At 46.0% G+C, this 26,177-nt stretch overlaps 1 long non-coding RNA gene across 1 annotated transcript in view; it reads left to right on the top strand.

The window, feature by feature from the left end:
• LOC149407903 (uncharacterized) overlaps positions 1 to 24,532 on the top strand; it is a 32,243-nt gene extending 7,711 nt beyond the window's left edge. Inside the window, exons 3-4 of the long non-coding RNA XR_016301579.1 lie at positions 20,950 to 21,036; positions 24,414 to 24,532. This is a non-coding gene — a long non-coding RNA (uncharacterized LOC149407903). The remainder of the gene's footprint in view (positions 1 to 20,949; positions 21,037 to 24,413) is intronic.
• The last annotated feature ends 1,645 nt before the right edge of the window (positions 24,533 to 26,177 follow it).

Genomic DNA, 26,177 nt, shown 5'->3' on the forward strand with positions numbered 1-26,177 from the left:
ATGTCACGATGTTTCTATTTCACCACATTGTAGATATTAAGATATAACACCTCACAATCTCATCGGATCAAAGCCAAGCCACTAAGGCGTCTTTGTCCTCTTGAGTCGAATCATCACTCGTTTGAGGAGGACACGAGGTTGTGAGTACCCATTTGTTCTTGTTAACGGTAAGTATTATGTCGAGGTTATGTTTCCAATCTACGTAGTTTTCGGTTTTGAGTTTGTTCGAGGAAAGGACGATTGAGAGATGGTTAAGAGACACTGTGCAAAAGAGTTGAAACAAGTTTATGATTAGTCTTTTGGTTTATGATTTAAGTTTGTTTAAGTTTTTAGGATGAACAAGACAGGAAAATCCAACGGTGTTATAAACAAAATGAAAATCTACTCCCTCAAGAGAATGCCGCAAAAAATCTCCTTTTATAAGTAAATGACACATCATTAATGCTTAGCCAAGATGTCAATACACCAATTTTGACAAACCACCTTTTAAATTGGTTTGATCACTCGCATCCTTTCGCAGAGCCTCAAGAGAGGATTACTAGGGAATGTATCTAAGTGTGCAACCAACCACTTAGTCCAAAAGGTCAACTTTGAAAAACCAATCCCCCAAGAGGAGGCCTTGTCTCCATTGTATCACTCTCGGACGTAGCTCATTGAGCAATGATCGAAGCAAAAACGCCATAGAGTACTCCCATTGAAGAGAGTGCCACAAGAGTGACTCTTAGTTTCACGTTTAATTGCTTCTTTCATTAGTGTTGGGGATCGTGGGTTACAAACAACAAGTATAACCCTCCCACTTAGTTTTTAGAGTTGGCATATCGTCTCTTCTAAATTCGGAAACAAATTTCCTAGTTATAGAGCGATAGAGTGGACTTCTAGAAAGGAATCCTAGATCTTCATGTTCAAAGAAGAGCAGTGTTAGTGTATAAAGGCACAAGGTACATACTCGGACATTTTCCTATTTTCTATTTGGGAAAGTGCATGAGGGAAGTGTGAACTTCAACTGACTCGAACACTTCAAAGTTTGAGATTAAACATCTTTTATTTTTCGGCTCGTCTACGAGGAGACCTTCCACTCAAATTTTCAAGAGCATATAGATTTTGAACATATGTGATATAGATTATAGTTTTGAAAATTTTTGGAGAAATTATTTGATTTGGATGAAAAAATATTTTAAAGTTTGAAAGCGAAAAAGGTTTTTCAAAATTCAAACTAGTTTTGTAAAAAAAACTTAATTTCAATTAAATTTTCAAAAAACAAAATATTTTAATCTTTCACATTATGTTTATTATCTTAAAAAAACAATTTTGCTCAAAGAAATTTTCTCATTGGAGTTCTATAACTCATGGAGTGGGGTCCTAAATTCGGAATTCAATAATTCTAAAAAACTGGACTTTTGGAACAGTCGCGCACCTCGGTGTAAAATCGCCATAACTGGTGGCTCCAACGTCCTTTTGACCTAAAACAAATTGCATTGGAAAGAGGACAAACAAAGCTTTAATTTAATTCAAGAATCATTAAATTTCGAATTCTGAGCTGAGAGTTATGCCAGAAAACTGGACAAAATTAAAGTTTGGACTTGAGTGCGAAAAATAATCGAGTGTAATGGAGTTTAGGAAATAATAGCTAGTAGGGTAAAATGGTAATTTTATAACTCCCAACTAGTTGATGATATTCATGAAGGGTAAATATAGATAATATTCAGTGGATCAACTCATCACAATTTAGTTGAATTCTTGAGTGGAAAATAAATTCATTTGAACCGAGAGATTCTTAGTGTCAACTCTTTAGTGGAGTTAGTTGACATTAAGCTAAACTTGGAAAAGGTTTGTGAACTTTGGAGTCCAAGTATTTGAGCTCAAGCTTTGTTCATTTGATTCCATGATTACACTATCACAAATCATATCGAGTAGGAATAGTTAAACTAGAAGCTAAGTCAAAACAAGAATGAGACAAGTTTTATGAAAATTTAAAAGGGTATTTTTGTCTTTTTGGACATAAGATGAAATGAATGTCAATAAATTTTTTGACAATGTCATATGATGACATCTTGATACTCGGCCATGATAAGTTCATTGGGCCATGTGGACTAATTTCATTTAATAGAATTTTACTTGAAAATTCTTAATGGGCTTTTCTTATGCTGTCATAAACAAGTGAAGAAAATCTAGAAACACCTTCTAGAAGGCCTTCATGGCCACGCAACCCAAGGAGAAAATATGAGAGTTTTTGTGCATTAATGCATCAAGGCAAGAGGGAATTCGGCCAAGGCTAAGGGGAAAGCAAAAGAGGAACAAAATCCAAGGCTTCTAAGAAATGACATGTCTTATTTCAGGATTGAGGTAAGCATGATGCAATTCATACGTAGTGACATCGAGACATAATAGGTTAAATGGTTTGTTCTTATTCTGTCTCTAGAAGTGCACTGGTCAATTTAGTACCTTTAGAAGATACCTAGAAGAAATATAGAGTCTCCAACTCTCTATGCCCCATAACCAGACATCATAGATTCTCCTACAAATTGTACTGAGATCCATAGTCCTTTGATCTTTAGATAGCGAATATATTGTTTTAAGTAAACCATGATTAGTTTTTTCATGCAAATCTACATTTGTCTCTTCATATGTTGTTAGGTTTGTTTATGGAGTAAAGACTAAGGTTTTATCATAAAGGTTCAGACAAGGAAGCTTCAAATAAGCAATTACAAGCAAGAGTCTTCATGAGACTTTGTTACATCAAATGTACAAAAGTAAAGACTATAACTCTTCTTGTGGGCACCATTGACAACAAACTCGCACTTCACTCAAGGAAGATGTTTGTTGTCTTTCATGCCTCGTCCCTCTATTATGGGTTCGAAGTTCCTTTGACTAAGCGAAAGCCCCACTATTATCAAAATAAAGGGACATGGGCTCGTCGCATTTGGAACAACTTCCAAATATTTAAGGAATTTTCTAAGCCATAGAGCCTCTTCGGATGCTTCACAAGCAGCCACATATTCTGCTTCCATTGTGGAGTCAGCAATGCAAGATTGCTTATACTCCTCCACACAACAGCTCCACCATTAAGGATGAACACAGATCCCGAAGTGGATTTCCTGGAATCCTTTTCCGCTTAAGTATCGGAGTCGGTATATCCCGTCATAGTCAGGTCAGTACCTGAATATGTAAGCATGAAGTTCCTAGTTCTTCGAAGATACTTGAGAACATGCTTAACAACAATCCAGTGCTCGGGTCCAAGGTTGGATTGAAAACGGCTAACTACGCCAACTGCAAAGTAGATATCAGGTCTAGTGCAAAGCATAGCATACATGAGAGTTCCTACGGCTGAGGCGTAAGGAATTTTTCTCATGTCCTCACTCTCTTGTGCAGTCTTGGGAGACTGGTCCTTCGAGAGTGAGACTCCATGCCTAAAGGGTGTTTGACCCTGCTTGGAGTCTTGCATCAAGAAGCGATCCATTTCCTTATCAATATAAGATGCTTGAGAGAGCGACAAAGTCTGGTTTTTCCGATCTTGAAAGATTTGGATCCCCAGAATGTACGCGGCTTCTCCTAGATCCTTCATATCGAATTGCTTTGCTAGCCAGACCTTAACCTCAGATAATTTACCCACATCGTTACCTATGAGTAATATATCATCGACATATAGTACTAGAAACACAACTTTGCCTTCGTGTATTAACTTGTAAACACAAGGCTTATCTATTGACTGTTCAAAGCTGAAGCTTTTCACAGTTTCATCGAATCTAATATTCCATGACCTAGATGCTTGCTTTAGTCCATAAATGGACTTAAGTAACTCACAAACCTTGGTCTCTTGACCTTTTTCCACGAAACCGTCTGGTTGAGCCATGTAAATGCGCTTGTCAAGATTGCCATTAAGGAAGGCTATCTTGACATCCATTTGCCAGATCTCTAAATCGAGAGTTGCAGCTATTGATAGAAGTATGCGGATGGATTTAAGCATCACGACTAGCGAGATGGTTTCTTCATAGTCAATCTCTTCTTGTTGGGTATAACCCTTAGCCGCAAGTCGTGCTTTGAACGTCTCGACGTTCCCATCCGGACCCATTTTCTTCTTGTATATCCACTTACACCCTACGGGTTTAATCCGTTCAGGAAGGTCTACAAGTTTCAAGACTTTGTTGACATACATCGAGTGCATTTCAACTTTCATGGCGTCAAGCCAAAGGTTTGATTCAGAACAAGTCATTGCTTGACTATAGGAAACAGGGTCATCCATGTCAGAGACGGCTACGAGAGAGTCTCCATAGGACATGTACCTGTCATGCTTTTGAGTAGCCCTCTCACTACGTCGAAGTACTACGTGACGAGATTCTGAAGAGTTAGGTTGTGTTTCAGTTGGGGTAAGAAAAGTTCTTACAGATGAGGTAAAAGCTTCCTCACCCAACTTTTCTTCAAGCACAATTTTGCTTCTAGGTTTTGCATCATTCATAAAGTCCTCCTCAAGGAAACGAGCATTCGTGCCAGTGAAAGTCTTGTCGTCCTCGAGACTATAGAAAATGAAACCTTTGGTTTCCTTTGGATATCCCACAAGCAGGCACAATTCTGACCTACTAGCCAACTTGCTAGTCTTTTGCCTTAGCACATGTGCAGGGCAACCCCAAATTCGGATGTGGCCCAGATTTACTTTACGGCTAGTCCATCTTTCATAAGGAGTACCAGGAACCGTTTTAGACGGAACTTCGTTCAGAATGTAAGCGGTTGTCTCGAGGGCATACCCCCAAAAGGAAAGAGAGAGTGATGAGTAACTCATCATTAATCTAACCATCTCCATTAGAGTTCGGTTCCTTCTCTCGGACACTCTGTTTTGTTGAGGTGTGCCAGGTGTTGTAAGATGAGAAGCGATACCTTCTTCTTTAAAAAAGTCATTGAACTCTCCAGCTATATACTCACCACCTCGATCAACTATATACTCACCACCTCGATCGGATCGAAGGGTTTTGATCTGTTTGCCAGTTTGCTTTTCCACTAAAGCCCTAAAGACCTTAAATACGTTAAAGGTCTCGGATTTGTGTTTGAGAAAATTGACAAAACCATATCTTGAGTAATCATCGGTGAATGTAACAAAGTATTCGTATCCACCACGTGCCTGATGATTGAGCGAACCACATACATCAGAATGTACTAGTTCCAGCAGCTCAGTGGCTCTTCGACCCTTATCGGAGAAAGGTCGCTTAGTCATTTTTGCTTCTATGCAAGATTCGCAAGTAGGTAGTGAACCTATTGCAGAGGCTTAGAGTGGACCGTCCTTCACAAGTCTCTTAATCGTGTCTAGACTGATATGACCAAGTCTTAAGTGCTAGAGGTATGTTGATTTTGTTAGATCGGAGGATTCAGAAAGTTTGATCCTCTTCGGCACCCTAATTAGATCATTATCTATTTCAGTGTCTAAAATAGAAGGTTGAGTGGGATAGATGTATAAAAGAGCATTTTTCATACATGCATCAGTGACAAAAGAATTATCAGGAAACGAAATACGAATTCCATTCTTAATGAACTTTAAACAATAATCTTGCTCAAGAAGACGAGCAACGGATATTAAGTTATTCCCAAAGGTAGGAACAAAATAAACATTATTCAAGTTTAAAGTGCGATCTTCAAAAGACAGCGTCACGGATCCCACAGCCTTTCCAGACACCAGGCTCCGATCACCCCATTTGAAACAGAAGTCGCCTTCCTCTAAGCTTTTGATTTTCTTAAAACCAGTCAAGGAACAACAAATATGGTTAGTAGCAGCAGAGTCAATAATACACGATGATACATTATCAGCTACTAAGCATGCTTCGGTAATTAGTAACAATACTATGTTCCTTTGCTTTGAGATAGGCATGACAATTCTTTTTCTCATCCTTTTGAGGTCTCTTCTTAGATCCAGAGGCGGAGGCTTTGTGGTCAGTAGCATGTCCCTCTCATTGATTTCTTTTTATCTTAGTGAGACCTTCAGCAGTGTGAGGCTCCTTCACAAGCTCGGTAACAATGTACTCTAGCTTATTCATGGAGTAGTTCCACTTGAAGGTATCAAAAGATTCGGGGAGAGCTTCCAAGATCATATCTATTTTGATCTCCTCGTTAATCTTAGATCCTAGGATTTCCATCTTATTCGGATAACTAATGATCAGTATCATAAAGTCTCCAACAGGAGTCCTAGCCTTCATGTGACAGTTCATAAATCGTCGGACTGCTTGTTGCCTTGCTTGATGTCTTTACCCTCCAAACATCTAATGGAGATTGTTGAGCATGTCGGCGGCAGTCTCGATGTCATGATGTTGTTGTTGCAACACATTGTTCATTGATGCTAAGATATAGCACCTCACAATCTCATCGGAGCAGAGCCAGGCCGCCATGGCGTCTTTGTCCCCTTGCGTCAAATCATCATTCGTTAGAGGAGGACACGGTATGGTGAGTACCCATTTGTGCTTGTTAATGGCAAGGATGATATTAAGGTTGCATTTCGAATCTACGTAGTTTTCGTTTTCGAGTTTGTTCGAGGAAAGGATGATTGAGAGATGGTTGAGAGACATGTTGCTTAATTAAGTTGAAACAAGTTTATGATTAGTCTTTGGTTTAGGATTTAAGTTTGTTTAAGACTTGATAAAATCCGAAGGTGTTATAAACCAAACGATAATTTACTCCCTCAAGAGAAGGCCGCAAAAAATCTCCATTTATAAGTAAATGACACATCATTAATGCTTAGCCAAGATGTCAATACACCAATTTTGACTAGCCACCTTTTAAATTGGTTTGATCACTCATATCCTTTCGCAGAGCCTCAACGGAGTATTACTAGGGATTGAGCCTAACTGTGCAACCAACCACTTAGTCCAAAAGGTCAACTTTGAAAAACAATCCCCCAAGGGGAGGCCTTGTCATCATCATTTCACTCTCGGACGTAGCTCATTGAGCAATGATTGAAGCAAAAATACCTTAGAGTACTCCCATTTAAGAGAGGATTACAAGAGCGGCTCTTAGTCTCACGTTAATTGCTTTTTTCAATGGTGTTGGGGATCGTGGGTTACAAACAACAAGTATAACCTTCCCACTTAGTTTTTTGAGTTGGTACATTGACTCTTATAAGTTAGGAAACGATTTTCCTAGTTATATAGCGATAGAGCAGACAACTAGAAAATAATCCTAGATTTTCATGTTCAGAGCAGTGTTATTGCATAAAGGCACAATGTACATACTCGGATCTTTTCCTATTTTCTATTCGGGGAAACTGCATGAGAGAAGTGTGAACTTCAACTCACTCGAACACTTGAAAGTTTGAGATTACACATCTTTTTATTTTTCGGCTTGTCTATGAAGAGACCTACCACCCAAATTTTCAAGAGCATATAGATTTTGAACATATGTGATATAGATATAGTTTTGAAAACATTTTGAAAACTTATTTGATTTGGATGACAAAATATTTTCAAGTTTGAAAATGAAAACGGTTTTTCAAAAATCAAACTAGTTTTGTAAAATTCAATTTCAATTAAACTTTCAAAAATCAAAACATTTTACCCTTTCACATTATGTTTATAATCTTATAAAAAAACATTTTTGCTCAAGAAAATTTTCTCATTAGAGTTCTATAACTCATGGTAGTGGGGCTGAAAATCCGGATTTCTAAAAAACTAGACTTTCGGAACAGCTGCGGACCTCGGAGTAAAATCGCTATAACTGGCGGCTCCGATGTCCTTTTGATCCAAAACCGGTGGCATTGGAAAGAGGACAGACATAAATTTAATCTGATTTTAGAATCATCAAATTTCGAATTCTGAGCAGAGAGTTATGCCACTTTTACTGCAGGTTTTACTCCAGCTCGAAGAAAACAGAAATAATTAAAGTTCGGTCTTTTAATGCGTAAAAAGAATCGAGTGTAACGGAATGTTTTAGGAAGTTGTTAAGGCTTTTATTTGTGTTTTATTAACATGGTAATAACATGATATAAAAGAAATAACAAGCATAAAACGATTCAAGCAAATAAAAGAAACTAGTAAGACAAGAAAACTAGTCAGAAAATTTACTCGAAATTTTCTCAAACTTAAAAACACGTTTTTTAATATAAAAAATTTATAACTTTTAGAACTGATTCTAATGTGTTTTAATAACATCCTAAACTCGTAGAAAATCAACATGATTTTTAATTTAAATGCAAGAGCAATAAATTAAAAAAAAAATCTAAGATAACAATTCTAACTTGTCACAAAATTAGTAAACTAGAGTAAAAGGAGAAGCAAAACAAAAGAGGAAATAGATCCAAGTCTTTTAGAAGCCCCCTCTTGGCCATGTGACTTATGTGGAATAAAGGCAATAATTGCACATGAATATGTGATAATCTATAGAAGAGGAAACTACATTATTGAAGGTAAAACCTCTCCTATAAATTGAGCCCTTATTCTTCACATTTCATTCATTCCAAAGTTTTAGAGATTGAGAGCTTCTCTCTCTAGCTTGGCCGCCCACTCCTCTTTCTCTCTCTAAGTTCTTTTCGTTTTTGTTTTGGCACCTAGGTCCACATTTGACCTAGGATTTTAGCTCTTCGACTTTGAGACTAATTCTCGAGTCGTCGTGTTTAAAAGTGCCCACACACTAATTCCTCTCTTGCTCGAGTGATTCTAGTGATAGAAACTTTCGTGGTTGCTCGAGTTCCCGAGTAAAGAAGAGAGACGTGCTGTGAGGGGAGACAAGCGTTTCAACCATCCTAAGGCTTCTCAACGTTCAAGCTTCTCAAAAGTTAGTAAACATATAATGCTCGTTTATAGTTTTAATTTACACGTACTTGCTCTTTGTCTAGGTTAGTAAAATCGTTTTACTTATTTTAAAGAAAATTTTTAAATTCCGCCGCTTGCTCGAAGCGTTAAATCTTTTCTTAACCCTAGATCAATTCCAACATGTCACTTGTAAATAAGTTAGAAACAATGTACTGCCAAGGAGCTAACAAGTCACATTGATTCATCCAAAAGAGTCATGACTCAATTTGGACGAGTCCTTCTAGGTTCTCGAGCTCATACGTGCCGTTGTGGATGGCTCGGCGCACGCGATACGGGCCTTCCCAGGTGGGGCCCAGGACTCCCGCTCCTTGCACCTTGGTGTTTTGGAACACCCTTCTAAGGACGAGGCTTCCGTCAGTGAACTTCTGCAGCTTGATCTTGGAACTGTAGTACTTCTCGACCCTTCTCTTCTGCGCGGCAAGGCGGGAGAGTGCGTCCGCCCTCTTCTCATCCACGAGGTCTAGCTCTAGCCTGATTGCGTCGTCGTTGGTGGCTTCTTCATACTCTTCAATGCGCAAGGTCGGCAGCTTGGTCTCGACAGGTACCACGGCCTCGACGCCGAATGCGAGAGCGAAAGGGGTTTCGCCGGTCGCATTTCGCGCGGTGGTTCCGTATGCCCACAAGACCATGGGAAGCTCGTCGGCCCAAGCCCCCTTTCTTTCTTCTAGTTTTTTCTTCAGGTTCTCTTTGATCGTCTTGTTGACCGTCTCGACTTGACTGTGGGCTTGAGGATGGCGGGGAGAGAAGGAAGTCTTGCTGATGCCTAGTTGTTCGCACATGTCCCGGAGGCGAGCATTGTCGAATTGCTTTCCGTTGTCGGTCACAATCGACGCAGGGATCCCGAAGCGCAAGACAATGTTCTTCCAGATGAAGCTCGTCGTGTTCGCCTCGGTGATCTTTGCCAGCGGTTCGGCCTCTACCCATTTCATGAAGTAGTCGATTGCCACGATCGCATGTTTGTATTTCCTCGGGGTCGTAGGTAGCTCACCGATAATCGGGCACAACGGGGCCGGCGCTTGGCATGGAATATGGGCGAATCTTTGGCATTTATCGCATTTTTTGGCCCACTCATCGAAGTCCATTTTCAAGGTCGGCCAAAAATATCCGAGTCTTAGTAGTTTCAGTGCCAAAGATTGTCCGGCGGCATGGTTTCCGCACACGCCTTCGTGTATCTCGCGGAGCGCTTTCTTTGCCTCGACCTCGGTCAAGAATCGGAGAAGGGGCATGGAGTATCCTCTCTTGAACAAGTTGTCTTCCCTCATCGTATATTTCGGCGCCAAGCTTCTCAGCTTTTTGGCCTCTTCTTTGTCTTCGGGGATGACTCCTCGCTTAAGGAATTCCACGAGTGGCGTCATCAATGAGGGGGGCGGAGTTCCGCCAACTACCCCTACGTCGCCTCTCGAGATGTGGGGTCGAGTCAACACTTCTATCGAGACGCTGCCCTCTCCCTCCTCGTCTATCCCGGATGCAAGGCGAGCCAGGGCGTCGGTGTCGATGTTCGCCTCTCGGGCAACTTGGACTATCTCGAACCATGACAGGGCCTCTAGATTCTTTTGGGTCTTCGACAAATACGCGATCATGTTCGGCTCTTTGGCGGCGTAGTCACCCTTAACCTAGTTCACAATCAACTGCGAGTCGTAGTGGATGCACAGGTTTTGGACGCCTAGCTTGTTTTCCAGTTCCAAGCCAACGATCAGAGCCTCGTACTCTGCCTCGTTGTTGGAAGCCTTGAACTCGAACCGCATGGCGTATCTCAGTTTTTCCCTATCGGGATTTTGAGCACAACGCCGGCGCCAGCCCCCCGGGCGTTTGACGCACTATCCATGTGCAAGTCCCAGACCAGCCCTATCGGGTTGTTGGTCCTCTTCTTCAACGACTCGTTGTGGTCGTTCTCCTTCTCTTCCTCGTTCCCGTTACCTTTGTTGCCTTCGTTAGTTAAGGTTGCGCTCGTGAATTCGGCTATGAAGTCGGCGAGGGCTTGGCCCTTGACGGCGGTTCTCGGTTGGAACTCGACCCCGTACTCGCCTAGCTCCCGGGACCATATGGCCATTCGAGAGGACCCCGTAGGGCTGGAGCTTTCTCGCGCTCATGATAAGGGCGAGGGACAATCTCTCGATTTCCGTATATCGGGTCTCGGCATCGAGGAGCACCTTGCTAACGTAGTAGACCAGCCACTGCACCTTGTCTTCTTCGTGTATCAGAACTGCGCTCACGGCCCTATCGGAAACTGCGAGGTAGACATACAAGGTCTCGCCATCCTTCGGTTTCGCGAGGAACGGGGGGGAGCTGAAGTAGGCCTTCATCTCGCGGAACGCCTCCTCGCATTCCTCAGTCCACACAAATCTGTCGGTCTTCTTCAGTGCCTTGAAAAATGGTTGGCACCTATCGGTTGCCTTGGAAACGAATCTCATCAGGGCGGCGATCCTTCCCGTGAGGCTTTGTACTTCTTTCACTTTTTCTGGCGACCTCATCTCTAAGATCGCCCTAATCTTCTCGGGATTCACCTCAATCCCGCGGCGGCTAACCATGTAGCCCAGGAATTTTCCAGACTCAACCCCAAAAGCGCATTTGTTGGGGTTGAGCTTCATCTTGTAACGCCGCAGAATCGTAAACATCTCCCTAAGGTCTTGAACGTGGTCGTGAGCCTTGAGGCTTTTGACGAGCATATCGTCCACGTAGACCTCCATAGTTTTCCCAATTTGATTGGCGAACATTCGGTTCACCAACCTTTGATATGTTGCTCCCGCGTTTTTGAGGCCGAAAGGCATGACCTTGTAGCAGTAGAGCCCGCGGTTCGTAACAAAGGTGGTCTTGATCTGCATGCGGATCTGATTGTAGCCTGAGTAGGCGTCCATGAAGCTCAGCAACTCGTGGCCCGCCGTTGCGTCACAAGTTGCTCGATCCTCGGGAGAGGGAAGCTGTCTTTCGGACAGGCCTTGTTGAGATCTTTGTAATCGATACAAATCTGCCACTTCCCGTTCGGCTTCTTGACCATCACCACATTGGACACCCACTTGGGGTGTTCCGCCTCCTTGATGAAGTTGGCGGCGAGAAGTTTGTCAAATTCTTCACCAATGGCTTGGTACCTCTCCCCGCTGAATGCCCGTCGCGGTTGAACGCGCTCGGCCACTCTCTTGTCGTCGTTGAGACAGTGGACCATTATCTCAGGGTCGATCCCCGGCATGTCGGCGTGTGTCCACGCGAAGACGTCTTTGAACTCGCGGAGGAAGGCGGTGAGCTGGGTTCGTATTTCGGACGGGAGTTGGGCGCCTACCTTGACTACTTGGTCAGGCTTGGCGTCGTCCAACACGACGGGAACGAGGTCGTCCGGTGTCTCCACCTTCCGACACTCGACATCGACCCTCTGATCCAGTTCTTCGAAGGTGCCTCCTTCCTCTATCTTGCATGGGAGCTTGTCTCCGAGTTGGAAGATGGTGCTCACCATCTTTCCTTTTCCTTTCCCGTCCACGCCTTGGATGTAGCACATTCTTGCCATTGATTGGTCTCCTAACATTACGGCAATCCCCTTATCAATCGGGAACTTCATCATTAAGTGGTAGGTGGACGTAATGGCCTTCAACCGATTGAGGGTCGGGCGGCTGATGATGATATTGTACGTTGAGGGCTGATCCACGACCAGGAACGACACAATGTGGGTGACCTCGATTCCCCCCGGTGTCCCGAAGGTAACCGGGAGGTCGATGGTGCTCTCCGTCATGACCCTCTCCCCGGAGAAGCCAAAGAGTGGGGTCGAGATCGGGGTCGGTCTCATCCCGGATAGCTTCATCCTATCCAATGCCAACTTGAAGATTATATCCGCGGAGCTTCCATTGTCGATTAGGATTCTCCGGACGAGGTTGTTGGCGACCGGGGCCGAGACGACTATCGCGTCGTTGCGCGGGTGGAGAACTCGCACCGCCTCTTGGCCGGTGAAGAACATGGACTCGAATGGGGCCGGAGGAGGAGCCTCGTATGTATGGTTGATGTAGTTCGCTATTTTCCCTTGGGAAACTTCCCGCACGTAATTCTTCCTTTGCGTGCTTGAGTCTCCAAACTCCGGGCCACCCATGATTCAGCCCACGACATGCAGTTGTGAGCTCTCCAGTTCTTCGATTGTTGCTCGGTCTGTGACAGTCACCGTCGCCGGACCTTTCCTCTCTTGCCGTGGGCGCTCTCTGTGCGCCGTGGCCGTCCCGATCGTTCTAAGGACGTACTCTTTCAATTTCCCGTCTTGAATCAGGGCTTTGATCTGACGCTTGAGTTGGTAACATTCGAACGTCAGATGCCGTGATCTTGGTGGTATTCGCAGAACTTGCTTCGATCCCGCTTCGCGGGATCCTTGGTGAGAGGAGCGGGGCTACCTAGCTTATCGCGGTGCAAAGCTAGGATCCGCTCTTGCGGAGTGTTCAGGGGGGTGAATGTCGGAAGCTATCGACATGTGATGGTCTCAGCCCGGGGAGGGAACGACCGTTAGGGGCCTGGTTTCCCTTATTCCTCCTCTTTCGAGGGTCGGGACGATCTCCGTCTTGATCGTCGCGGCGATGACCGCCTTGTCCCCCCGACTTCCGGCCGTCTCGGCCGTCGAGGTAGTCCTCGATCCCCATGTAGGTGCGAGCTCTCGACATTATCTCCGCCATGTCCCGCGGGACCTTTCCAACAATAGATTTGAGGAAGTCGCTCGTGCGAGCTCCCTCGGTGATCGCCGTGATGGCGTCCTTGTCGTCGAACCCTTCGACCTTATGAGACTCCTCGGTGAAGCGAGCGAGGTATTGTCTTAAGGTTTCGTCTCTCCCCTGTCGGATAGACACGTGGTTGGTCTTCGACTTCTTTTGCGCCACGAGAGTGGCGAAACAAGCAAGGAAGGCCTCTCACAAGGCCCGGAAGGACGAGATGCTCCCTGGTCTCAGACTCCGGAACTATTCAAATCCCGACCCAGTGAGCGTCAGGCTGAAGTCTTGACACAGGGTGGCGTCTGACTGTCCCTGCATCATCATCCACGTCTCGTAGTGTTGGATGTGGAATTTCGGGTCCATCCGTCCATCATAGGGAGGGATGGACGGCAGTTTGAAGTTCCCCACGCAAGGTTGCGCGAGGATCTGAGCGGCGAAGGGAGAGTATGACTCCTCAATCCCTCCATACGGCCTTTGCCTCCCCGATTCCCTCATCTCGATGATTTGGTTTTGGAGGCTTTGAATCATCGTGACCATGTCAAGCCCGTTAGTTGGGCTGACCGCCGAGACCGCGGGAGTCGCCTGTTGGCGCTCGTTTGACGCTTGGTCCCCGGCGTTGGCCTGAGGTCGGCCGAGAGTCGTGGCGGGGAGTGCGTCCCTCCGAGAGTTGAGCCTTTGGCGGAGATCCTCCCCTCGGGAGTTTCTCTGCGCCCTTAGGCGTTCTCTAAGGTCCACGCTCGGTGCTTGGCGGGGCGAGGCCGCTCTTTGCCGGACTGTCCGGCTGGCGCTCCGGCTATCAGCCCCATCGTCCCCCAAGGTCGCTCTCTCCCCGGCGAGGGGCCGTGTACGGCCGCCTCTTGAAACCGAGGGGGCGAGTCCACGGGAGTGTGACCGCGCCTGTTGCCGCGCCGGGTGCGACGGTCCGGCCAAGTCGCCGTTCGTCCTCTCGGACCGTGACGGGGCGAGGCTAGGAGTGGCCTCATCGGTTCTCGACTCCCCGACATAGTCGGGGTCGTAGTCGTCTCGGGCGGACCTATCCTCGACATCGTAGCCGAGGAGGTTGGCGATGAGCGTGTCGTCGACGCCGGGACGATCTAGGAGCTCCGCGAGCCGTCGAGCCGTGTCCTCTCGGAGCGCGGCCTCGGGGTCACCCACCGGGTCTTGGGGCTGGCTCTCGTTATCACGAGGTTGCCCTTCAAGACGGTGCGCCAGGTTTCGGAGATCGTACCTCGAGCTCGTCGCTCGAGTACCAACGGAGGTAGTGGGAATGTGACTCATCTTTCGAGAGTCGTAGGTGTAGTGAAAGTGAGGAATGGAAGCGAGAGCGTGCTAAGGTCGGGAAGTCCCCTCCTTCTAGCGCCAAAATGTTGTCGCTCGTTTTCGGACAACTATTTAGGAGCTCAAAGTGGTTAGACCCAAGGCCGGACCAAGTGGTCTCACTTCGGCTCGAGCGTGTCGGACTTGCTATCCCAAGTCGTCCCTTACCTGTAGATGAAGCTCACCTTGTCTCGATACCTGAAAAGCAATAGAGAGTACGTGAACTACAAAGGGGAAACAGAGGGGTTGCCTCTGTTTACCTCTCCGACGCTCAACATTAGTAGGGTTGAGGTAGAATGTAGAGGGTTAGGTGTTTAGAGGCCGAGACTTGAGAGAAACGAGTGAGGTACGAGTTCGACATCATTTCAGTACTCAAATTTGGATTACTTGTTTCGAGAGGTCCAGCCTCGTATTTATAGGCGATCAAGGGACATTTTGAAGGTCCCTTGGCCGAGTGAGGTTGAGTCGGCCATCGGCCGGGTGAGACTCGGTCGGCCGATGGCCGAGTGAAGTGCTGGACGTCGGGTGAGGTTCACTCGGCCATTGGCAGAGTGAGCTGCTGGACGCCGGGTGAGGTTCACTCGGCCATTGGCCGAGTGAAAGGCTTGGGCCGAGAGAGGATTCACTCGGCCGATGGCCGAGTGAACTGTTCGGCTGGCAGGTGGTTTCACTCGGCCCTTGGCCGAGTGAATTTATTGGGCCGGCAGGGGATTCACTCGGCGATTGGCCGAGTGAACCTAGTGGGCCGACTGAGGGCTCACTCGACCATTGGCCGAGTGAATCTCGATGGGCCGGCTGAGATTCACTCGGCCATTGGCCGAGTGAACATGATGGGCCGGTTGAGATTCACTCGGCCATTGGCCGAGTGAATTGCTTGGGCCGGCCAATGGCCGAGTGAATTGAGCCACCCATCGGCCGGGTGAGCTCGTCCGGCCGCCTGAAACGTCGATCGCGTCGTCGGACCTCGTCGGGCCGATAACAAAGATCCCGCTAATCGCGCACGGGCCCTCACGCTAGACGAGGAAGCTACAAACACAACAAATATCAAGACTCTAACTAAAAAAGACTAAAGCTACAAGATAAAAGGCGAAAGTACCTAGAAGACCGGCGCTCAAGTTGGACGATGCCGGGCAAGGGACTTCCTCCGCTTGTTGAACGTCCTCGTGACCAGGAGGGAAATGTGGAAACCACCCAGTCGACGCCATCAACCCGGGTGACTGGAATTGCTCGCCAGCTTTCCGAGCTTCCAACATGCCTCAGATTTCCTTCACGAACTCAAAACTATTATTCCCTACATCGGCATAAAATTCAGCTAGACGACCAAGCCGGAGCGGTGCCGCTCCAAAGGCCTCAACCGAGACCTACAACCACGCCCTTCTGCTGGGCGTCTCGGTGTCCATGATCAGCTTGATAATATGGCGGTCATGGGCCATGTTTAAGCCAGTTGCCTCGATGCTGGGAAAACAGCGACCAGGTTGTGGAAGTCACCCACGAACATTACACGCGCGGTTTGGCAATGCCACTCCATGTGGCACATAGCCACCAAACGGTAAAGCGCCGAGTTCATCTAACAAGCATGCAATGCCAATCGCGAGAGGAGCTGCTGGACAATGGGCTGAAAAGGCAACCGCATACCGCACTGTTGACTGGCCACAGTCACTACGGCAAACCCGCGCGGCGGGAAGAACAGGCGATCATCCGGCAAAGCACGGAGAAGCTCCATGGATGTTGGAATTGCGCACACCGCCCTGAGATCAACATATGCTCGGTAGGTGATCGAGCTCTAAGCATCGACCCCCGAGCAGTCGAAGCCCTCCGGAGCAGCAAAGCCTTCCACGGGATACCACTCTGTCCTCTCCAAAGACTTCGTTTATACTTTTGACTCCGCGACCGAGACCTCAGACCTGGCGCACTTTGGCTCCGTAGGAGTGCGTTCACTCCTCAAAATGGCTGAGGCAGCCGCCATCACCTTCCCCGGGCGCTCCACGGCGGAACTCCCGCCCCCCAGGAAAGACTCCGACTCACCGCCAGGATTGTCAGCTTTTGGCCCAAAGACATCCACACAGTCGATCTCGTCGAGAACCAACTCTGGCAGAAGCAGCAAAGTGGCATTAAAGCCTTCCTCCGGCACACCCGGAGCATCCAAGCCAGACACGCTGCACATCACGCCAGATTTTGGCGCGTCACGCTCCCCCCATCAACCAAGTTGATCACAAGGAGGGGCGCAGCTCCCACCAGCTCCCACCGACTGCCTCCTCTTTCTGCGCCACGCCAAGTCGGCGCACGCACCTCCTTCTGCTCCATAGACTGAGTGACGGGCGCAGTCACACCCTTCTCGACCACTTCAAGCCACTGCTCAACTCCACTTGAATCCCCCCTCACGTGCACGAGAATCTCCCTAATCTCGAAAAAAACATCGCTCCCTTCATGCGAAAAATCCTCCTCGGGGTCCTCGGTTGAGAAGGGGAATGGAATTTCCATTATACACTAGTGTAGAGAGAGAGAGAGAGAGAGAGAGAGAGAGAGAGAGAGAGATAGAGAGAAATAAAAAGTGAAGAAAAAGTATGTGTGAAAGAAATGTAGAGCTGGGCTCTTATTTATAGGCACACAAGTGGGGGGGAGTCGAAACGTTGGATTCCTGAAGTCAGAATCATAATTTTACTCCAATGAGGAAGGGAAGAGGAAGCAAGGAAAAGAGGAAAAATTCCACTTTGGGCCGCAAGTGACATGCGGGTAATCCATGCCACGTGTGCGCGAAGGTCGTATGCACGTCGTGCGCCCGACACGCGGCACCATCCTGATGCGTGGTGCGCCCAAAAAAAAAAAATTTCGCGACGGCAAAACTCTTGGAAATAAATTTTCCTCAAACACCCAACTGAAACAACTAAGGTTCATCACCCGGGACCTCCCGAGCGACAAACTTGATGGGCTAATTTTTTCGGTCGTTTTAGGAAAACCTGGAACATCGAGATGACACGTCGCTCAAGAGGCCGATGGTCAGGCCGGAGGTCCTAAAGAGTTGAAACCTTCTTCCACGAGTCGACTGAAAATTCCTCGAGTCAAAACTTACAGCTGCTCGAGTCGAGTCTTTCTCCTCGAGTCGAATTTGCTCCTCGACTCGATTCTTTCTCCTCAAGTTTAGTTTACTCCTCGAGTCAAATTTTGCGCCCACGAGTCGACTGACGAGTCCTCGTTTCGACCCTAATTCATCGAGTAGAGTCTCTTCCATTTCGTGTGACTTGCGCAAAATCTTGAACTCCGAAAACCCAACGGGCCGGTTCGCCGAAGATCGCTAAGGCCCACAACGGCTAAGGCCCATACAAACGGCCCAAGAAGTCCAAAACCATGCTCCCACATGGAGCATGGAGTTGCCATCGTGCTCTCCTCAAATGGAGCATGCGCTTGGCGGTTCCCTTACAGAGAGCGCACGTCAGTCGGGCAGCATGCCGCGCTGAGGCGTGCCCGCGCTGCGCTCCTTGAAGCCGCACGGACACCCCAAATCAGCCGTGTGCGGCCAGAACCCGTGCCCCGCTCTGTGAGGTGCGTTCATGGGGCCTCCTAGGCCTCCTCATTCACTATAATTACCCCCTCTCATTGTGGTGGAGAGAGACATTCATTCTTCTCCAAGATTACTCGCTGAAACACTGTCGGAGACTTTCTAAGCACTATTTTCTTCTAATTGAGCCCTTGATCTAGAGCGCAAGCCACTCCTATGATTTTCTACTGAAAATCCCCTACGCGTCCAACACGCAAGAGGCGTCCACGATTTTCTACTGAAAATCACCTACACGTCCAATGCGCCCGAAATTCTCCACTGCGAATCTCCTACGTCTCCAAAAGAGAGAAAACACACATTCTCTCTCGGGTCACTCGACCCTAGAGTTCTGAGACGTCGCCGAGGAATCCTCCATGCTCCGTCACCTCTGTCAAGAGCACCCTCCTGGTTCTGCGCCTCATACAGCGTTACATACACCTTGAACTATATTCTAACTTGATCCCGCAAGGCGGGTACGTAGGCTGCTCATAAGAAGCATAGTCATGTTGTCAATGGTGCCCATAAAAAGAGCAGTAGTCTTTACTTATGTACATTTGATGTAATAAAGTCTCACGAAGACTCTTGCTTGTAACTGATGAATCACTAATAAAAGTTGAAACATTAATTCATTCTTCCTTGTCTGTTTGAATCTTTATGATAATTTATAGTCTTTAGTCCTTAAACAAACCTAACAACATAAGAAGAGAAAAATGTACATTTGCATGATCAAACTCTTTATGTTTTGCTTAAAACAATATATTCGCAATCTAAGGATCAAAGGACTATTGATCTCAGTACGATTGTTAGGAGAATCTATGATGTCTGGTTATGCGACATTGAGAGTTGGAGACTCTATATTTCTTCTAGGTATCTTCTGAAGGTACTGAATTGACTAGTGGACTTCTAGAGACAGAATAAGAACAAACCATTTAACCTCTTATGTCTCCAAGTCACTACGTATGAACTGTATCATGCTTATCTCAATCTTGAAATGAGACATGTCATTTCATAGCTTACGTATTCTCATTTGAGAAAGTCAGAGTTCGGATAGACTATGTGATTCTGAACATAACCTATTGGTGAACTACTAAGTTATGAAGATTGTTTTCAATGGTGTCCACAAGAAGAGTTGTAGTCTTTACTTATGTACATTTGATGTAATAAAGTCTCACGAAGACTCTTACTTGTAACTGCTTATTTATTAATAAAAGTTGAAACGTTCATTCATTCTTCATTGTCTGAAGCTTTCTCATAAAACCTTAGTCTTTAGTCCATAAACAAACCTAACAACATATGAAGAGACAAATGTAGATTTGCATGAAAACACTCTTCATGGTTTGCTTAAAACCGCATATTCACAATCTAACCATCAAAGGACTATTGATCTTAGTACGATTGTCAGGAGACCAAATGATGTCTGGTTATGGGACATTGAGAGTTTGAGACTCTATAGTTCTTTTGGGTATCTTTTGAAGGTACTGAATTGACCAGTGCACTTCTAGAGACAGAATAAAAACAAACCATTTGACCTCTTATGTCTCGAAGTCACAACGTATGAATTGCATCACGCTTATCTCAATCTTGAAATGAGACATGTCATTTCATAGCTTACGTATTCTCATTTGAGAAAGTCAGAGTTCGGATTCACTATCTGATTCTGAATAGGACTTATTGGTGAAGTACTAAGTTATGAAGATGTCATGAGTAACTTTGTGAAGATCTCATACATATGGAATCATGTACAAGATTGCAGAAAAGCAATGTATATCACCTCATGCTTTGTTCCTTGGAATGTGAATACATTGTTTTAAGCAAACCATGAACTTTTGAGTCCAAGGATGTTAGCTCAAGCTTTGTTCATATGGTTCCATGAGGTCACTGTCAGAAATCATATCGAGTAGTAATAGTCAAACTAGAAGCGAAGTCAAAACAAAAACGAGACTTGTCTAAAAGGTAATTTTGTCTTTTTGGACATAGGATGAAATGAATGTCAATAAATTTTTTGACATTGTCATATGATGACATATAAACACTCGGCCATAATATGATTTTGGGCCTTGAGGATTAATTTCATTTCATGGAATTTTATATGAAAATTCCTAATGGGCCTTTCTTATGTTGTCATGAACAAATGAAGAAAATCTAGAAGCCCCTTCTAGAAGCAAAGTGGCCGTCCAACCAAAGGAGAAAAAGGAAGATTATTTTGTGAATTGATGTATGAAGATACTTGCCAAAAGAAAAAGAGCAAACAAATTTCAACGGCTTCTAGAAGCTTGCCTTGGACGTCCAACTAAGAGAAGGATAGGACATATTTGCTTATGAATATGTGATATTCTATAGAAGAAGAAACTACCTTTATGAAGGTAATCCCTCTCCTATAAATAAAGGCCTCATTCTCATTGTTTTCTCATCCCACATAAGTTATAGATTGAGAGCCTCTCTCTTTAGATATTGTGGCAACCCCTCTTTCTCTCTCTAGAACTCTCTTTTCGTTTTTGTTTTGGCACCTAGGTCCACATTTGACCTAGTGTTTTAGCTCTTCGACTCCAAGAATTAGTCTTGAGTCGTCGTGTTTAAAAGTGCCGACACACTAATTCCTTCTAATCTCGAGTGATTTATGTGATTGAAACTTTCGTGGTTACTCTAGTTCCCGAAGAATGAAAAAAGACGAGCTACGTGGGGAGACGAACGTTTCAACCTTCCTAGGGCTTCTCAACGTTCAAGATTCACAAAGGTTAGTAAACGAGTATTTCTTTTAAATAGTTTTAAAATATAAACATGTGCTTGCTCTTTGTCTAGGTTAGTAAAATCGTTTTACTTGTTCAAAATAAATTTTTTAATTTCCGCCACTTGCTCGAAACGTTAAATCTTTTCTTAACCCTAGATCAATTCGAACAAATGGTATTAGAGCTATGGTCAAAGATATGCATGTACACGTGATTAAAATTATGAGCTTGAAAATCGTTTTCGAAAAGTTACTCTTTTTGACAAGTTATGATTGTTACCTTAGATTTTTTTTAATTTATTGCTCTTGTCTTTAAATTAAAAATCATGTTGATTTTCTATGACTTTGGGATGTTATTAAAACACATTAGATCATGAAAGTCGACTCATGGAGTATGATATTGTCATCCCACGATTCTTTATTGTATTCATGATTGTCTTCGGAACCGGTGTATCAAGTTTGCCTCGGTATTCTGTTCTCAACATGTCGGCAACTAAGCTTGCAGTCGCTTGTCGGTTTCTCTTATCCACAACATTAGAAGAACATGAATTTTGGTTATTGTATGTTTGGATAGAGAAATTACTAGAGTTCAGGTCAACCGCTGCTCGCAACTTCCATTCACAATCCTAAACAACACATGTCACCACAAATAAAGTCTTCGTAGACTTCATAATTTTGAAGTCGAAGCAAGCTTTTAGTGAGGCATTGATGACCAAATTCATCACATCTTCTTTGCTCTTTAATTCCTCTCCGACAAAAACATTTAGACCATCTTCATAGTTGTATGCCGCACACCAATTATTGGTTTCTAATATTTTACAACGATCTATTTCAACACCCATATCTAAATGTATAGTATTTGAAACCGAAAATATTTCAGATCTCATTTAATCTCGATTAGATGTGTGCTCAAAACTAGGCTCACTAAGAAGATTACTTTTTTTAATGGGTGGAAAAAGAACATCGGAAGATATTGGAACCTCAATGTGAGCATCAAAATAGTCATCTCGAATTTCTTCTTCTATTCCCCTGTCGTGCATTTCATTTGCCTCAACCTTATTACATTCGTTCTCTTCAATAAGCTCGACATACAAGACACTTTTACAATGAGATCCATCACAACGGTCTAAAAGAAAACACTTGACGTCAATAACATCCAAAATATAATGAGGTCTCGGAGGTTTTGAGATCAAATATATATAACGCAACTTCAAGCTTGTTGTGTTCACAAGAAGCCTTTCACGTATTCTTTCAATAAAACATGAGAATGTAACATTATTCACGTCATCTAGTATCATACTCTTCAGGTCTTCAATCATTAAACTCCATTTGTATGACTCTCCATCTTTCTTTCTCCATTCCTCATCATATTGGAAATACACAACACTCTCGGCCATATCCCTTTAAGACCAAAAATTATTACAAACTAGAATATATCAAATTTCGCTAACTAAGTACAAAAAATATCAAGAAGATCAATATTAAAAGATTATGGATTTCACTAATAAAATATAATAAAAAAATACATAATATGAGTACTATTAATCTGAGATCGACCAAATCCACCAAGGAAACCGGTTCAAGCATGTCAACCGTGCCTGATACCGGTTGTTTTCGGGAAACTGGAAAAATAAAAACAAACGGCGTAGGGCGGACTTCGCCAGGCGGATCGCCTACCAGGACTCCGACCCATGCACGCATTTTGCTACCCGACCGGGCCTTCGGCCCGCGCGGGCACCCTGCCAGGCATCCGGGCCGCGCGTGCGCCTTGCTCCCTTGGTCGGGCCTTCGGCCCGCGCGCTCGCACGCCCTTGACCAGGACTCCTACCCACACGCGTCCCGTGCCTGCTGGGGCCCCTGGCCGTCGCACGTAGCCCGGCACTCTCGGGCCTCCTACCCTCGCGCGCCCTGAGCCCTCGGCCGGGCTCTCTTCCCGCGTGCGCGCACCCTGCCGGGCATCCGGCCCATACACGCGCCCTGTTCCCTCGGTCGGGCTTCCTGCTCACGCATGTACACCCTACCGGGCCTCCAGCCTGCACGCGCCCCTGCGCTCTCGACCGGCCTACCTGCCCAAGTATGCCCCGCGCTAGCTGGGCCCCCGGCCCGCACGCACGACCCAGTGCCTGCCGAGCCTCCTGCCCACGCGCGGACCCTGACGGGCATCCGGCCTATGCCTGCGCCCTACACCGCACCCTCGGCCAGGCCTTTGGCCCACGCGTGCTTGCACCCTTGACCGTGCCTCCTGCTCGGGCGAGCATGCCCCTTGCCGGGCCTCTGGCCCACATACGCGGCATGCGCCCTCGACAAGGCTCCCTGCCTATGCGCGCCCCGCTTCTGCTGGGCCCCAGGCCCGCGCGCGCAGCGTGGCCCTACCGGGTTTGCTGCCGGCGCGCACCCCGCGGCTCCGACACTTGTCGGGCCTCCTTCCCGCGCACGGCCCAGCGCCTGCCGAGACTCTTGCTCGCACACGCCAGAGCGCCCCCGCAGAGCCTGCTGCCCAAGCAAGCGCACCCCGCATCCGTTCGGGCCTCCTACCTACGCGCGCCCCTTGCCCTAGCCAAGCCTCCTGCCCACGCGCTCACCGCGCCTTACCGGGCCACTTACACATGTGCGCCCCGCGCCCAGCCGAGCCTGCTCCGTGCGCGCACACCCTGCCCCACACCTTGCCCTTCCATGGGCTTCCATATGGGCCGGCTGTAACGCTCGAAATCTAGCGTTTATGTCCAATTTTTTGTGGGTTTTTGAATCCGAGAGATTTTCCGAGAAATTGTTTGATGTTAGTTGTTCTTTGAGCTCGATTGTTGATGACACTATGACATGAATTTGAGAATTGAGCACGAATTTCTTGGATGGATTGAATTTTTGGCCGAAATCTCTTTATTAGGGTTTGAAGGTTTGATTTTTGGGGCTTTTGATTTATGTGTGTAGTTTTGATGATTCCGAGATGTGTTATGGCTTGTTTGGTGCTTTAGTATTAATTGGAAATGGCTGTTTGGAGTTATGAGAATTTTTGGATGAATTTCATATATTAAATTGTCTTGGCCGTGTATGGTTTTGATGTGTTTCATGTCTTGAGGAATTCTGGATGCTGATTTAAAATTGTTGAGGCTGTGATGTGTGTGAAATTCTGGAAATTGGATTGCAGTTTGTTTTGGCCGAGTACTTGCTTTGGCCGTGTGATGTGTTTTGGACGTTATGTTTCGTAACATTGAATCTGATCCTCGGGAATTGTTTCGGTGGTCAATATTGTTTTAGAACGTTATGGTTACTATGGATTCGTTTTAAGTTTGATTGAATTCGATTAGGTTCGGGGTTTGAGTCAAGGTCGGGATTTGAATTTTGGAAATTGATAAGAATTTGGAATTAAGAAATTAAATCGTTATCAGATTCCGCGATTTGATGACAAATTTGGATGTACGAGCGGGAACTGGCAAAATGAAAGGCAGCGAAGCCGGAATTCAGAGTTTCGAGAAAAGAGTTATTGAAGTTAAAGCTCGATTAACTCGTGAGTCTTTAATCGCTTATATCGTTTAAATACTCTTAGTATTGATTATGTAATGTATTTCTTTATTTAAACAAATAACTTATGATTATTTATTTAACAACGTTTAAGAATTTCATTTAATTATTCATTATGGAATTCTCGGTTATTTTGATTTCGGATTAATTAATTTATGTAAGACTCAGAAGCATATTGTTGAATTTTATTTCGTATCATTTTCGATATGAAAATACGCGGGTCTTAAATAAGTTTAACTTCAAAAAAACCAGAGAATAATAAATTAAATTCTCGAATTCCGAACCGACTCGAATCTAATCGCGACAACGAACCCTATTTTCTTCAAGTAATTTCGAATCAAATAATTAATGGACTTCCAACCTCGAATGCTAGTTCTTTCGACGTTTCGACAAGTGGCAAGTATCTCGGAGAACGTGAAAAGCAAGACATCTCCGGAAATCGTCGAGCTTTCTATCGAACTATTCCAGGTAAGTGAGGAGACATAAGTCAACTACTTACCAAGGGGATAACCCTGCTTGTTTGTTGTGCATTTATTTGTTAGTGAACAAGAGAAGGTAAAATCCCTAAAATGAATAAATTTGAAAGTTAAGGCTTCTTCCACTCTTGCTTGAAAACTTAGTTCGGGTACGCTCGTTAGGTTTGTTGTCGGCCCGTCTAGGGCCGACGAGGACAAGGCATCTCTTCGACCCGCGTGACTGGTGCGAGGTCTTGAACGGCGAAACCCTGACCCAACCAGGGGGCTAGCCCAAACCAATGGCCGAGCCTGGCCATCCTCGGCCCTCGGCCCAAAAGCCTCGGCCAATGGCCGAGCTTGGCTATCCTCGGCCAGCGGCCCGATAGCCTCGGCCAAAGGCCGAGCTTGGCTATCCTCGGCCATCAGCCCGATAGCCTCCGCCAAAGGCCGAGCTTGGCTATTTTAGGCCATCGGCCCGATAGCCTCGGCCAAAGGCCGAGCTTGGCTATCCTCGGCCATCAGCCCGATAGCCTCGGCCAAAGGCCGAACTTGGCTATCCTCGGCCATCGGCCCGATAGCCTCGGCCAAAGGCCGAGCTTGGCTATCCTCGGCCTCATGAGCTCGACCTCTGTTCGGCCTCATGAGCTCGAACTCCACTCGGCCTCACGAGCTCGACTTCGGCCTCACGAGCTCGACCTCGGCCTCACGAGCTCGACCTCGGCCTCACGAGGTGGACCTCAGCCTCATGAGCTCGGCTTTCGGCTCTATGACCGACCCAGGGCCGGCCTCCGGCTCCATGGACGACCCAGAGCTGGCCTCCAGCTCCATGGCCGACCCAGGGCCGGCCTCCAGCTCCATGGACGACCCAGAGCCGGCCTCCAGCTCCATGGCCGACCCAGGGCCGGCCTTCAGCCAAGGGGATGCCCAAAATGCCCCTCGGTTGCCTATAAATACAAGAGGCCCGCCCTCTTCCAAAGGTAATCGATTCTTGAGTACTGAAACGCTGCCGAACTCGTACGTCGCTCGTTTCTCTCAAGTCTCGGTCTCTAAACACCTAAACCCTCTATATCCACCTCAATCCTACTAATGTTGAGCGTCGGAGAGGTAAACAGAGGTAACCCTTCTGTTTCCCCTTTGTAGTTCACGCCTCTCTGCTTGCTTTTCAGGTGCTGGACG

Source organism: Urtica dioica, chromosome 1 (assembly GCF_054948205.1).
Source record: "Urtica dioica subsp. dioica isolate 48M chromosome 1, U.dioica_male_clone48M_v1_H2, whole genome shotgun sequence".
Taxonomy (NCBI): Eukaryota; Viridiplantae; Streptophyta; class Magnoliopsida; order Rosales; family Urticaceae; genus Urtica; species Urtica dioica.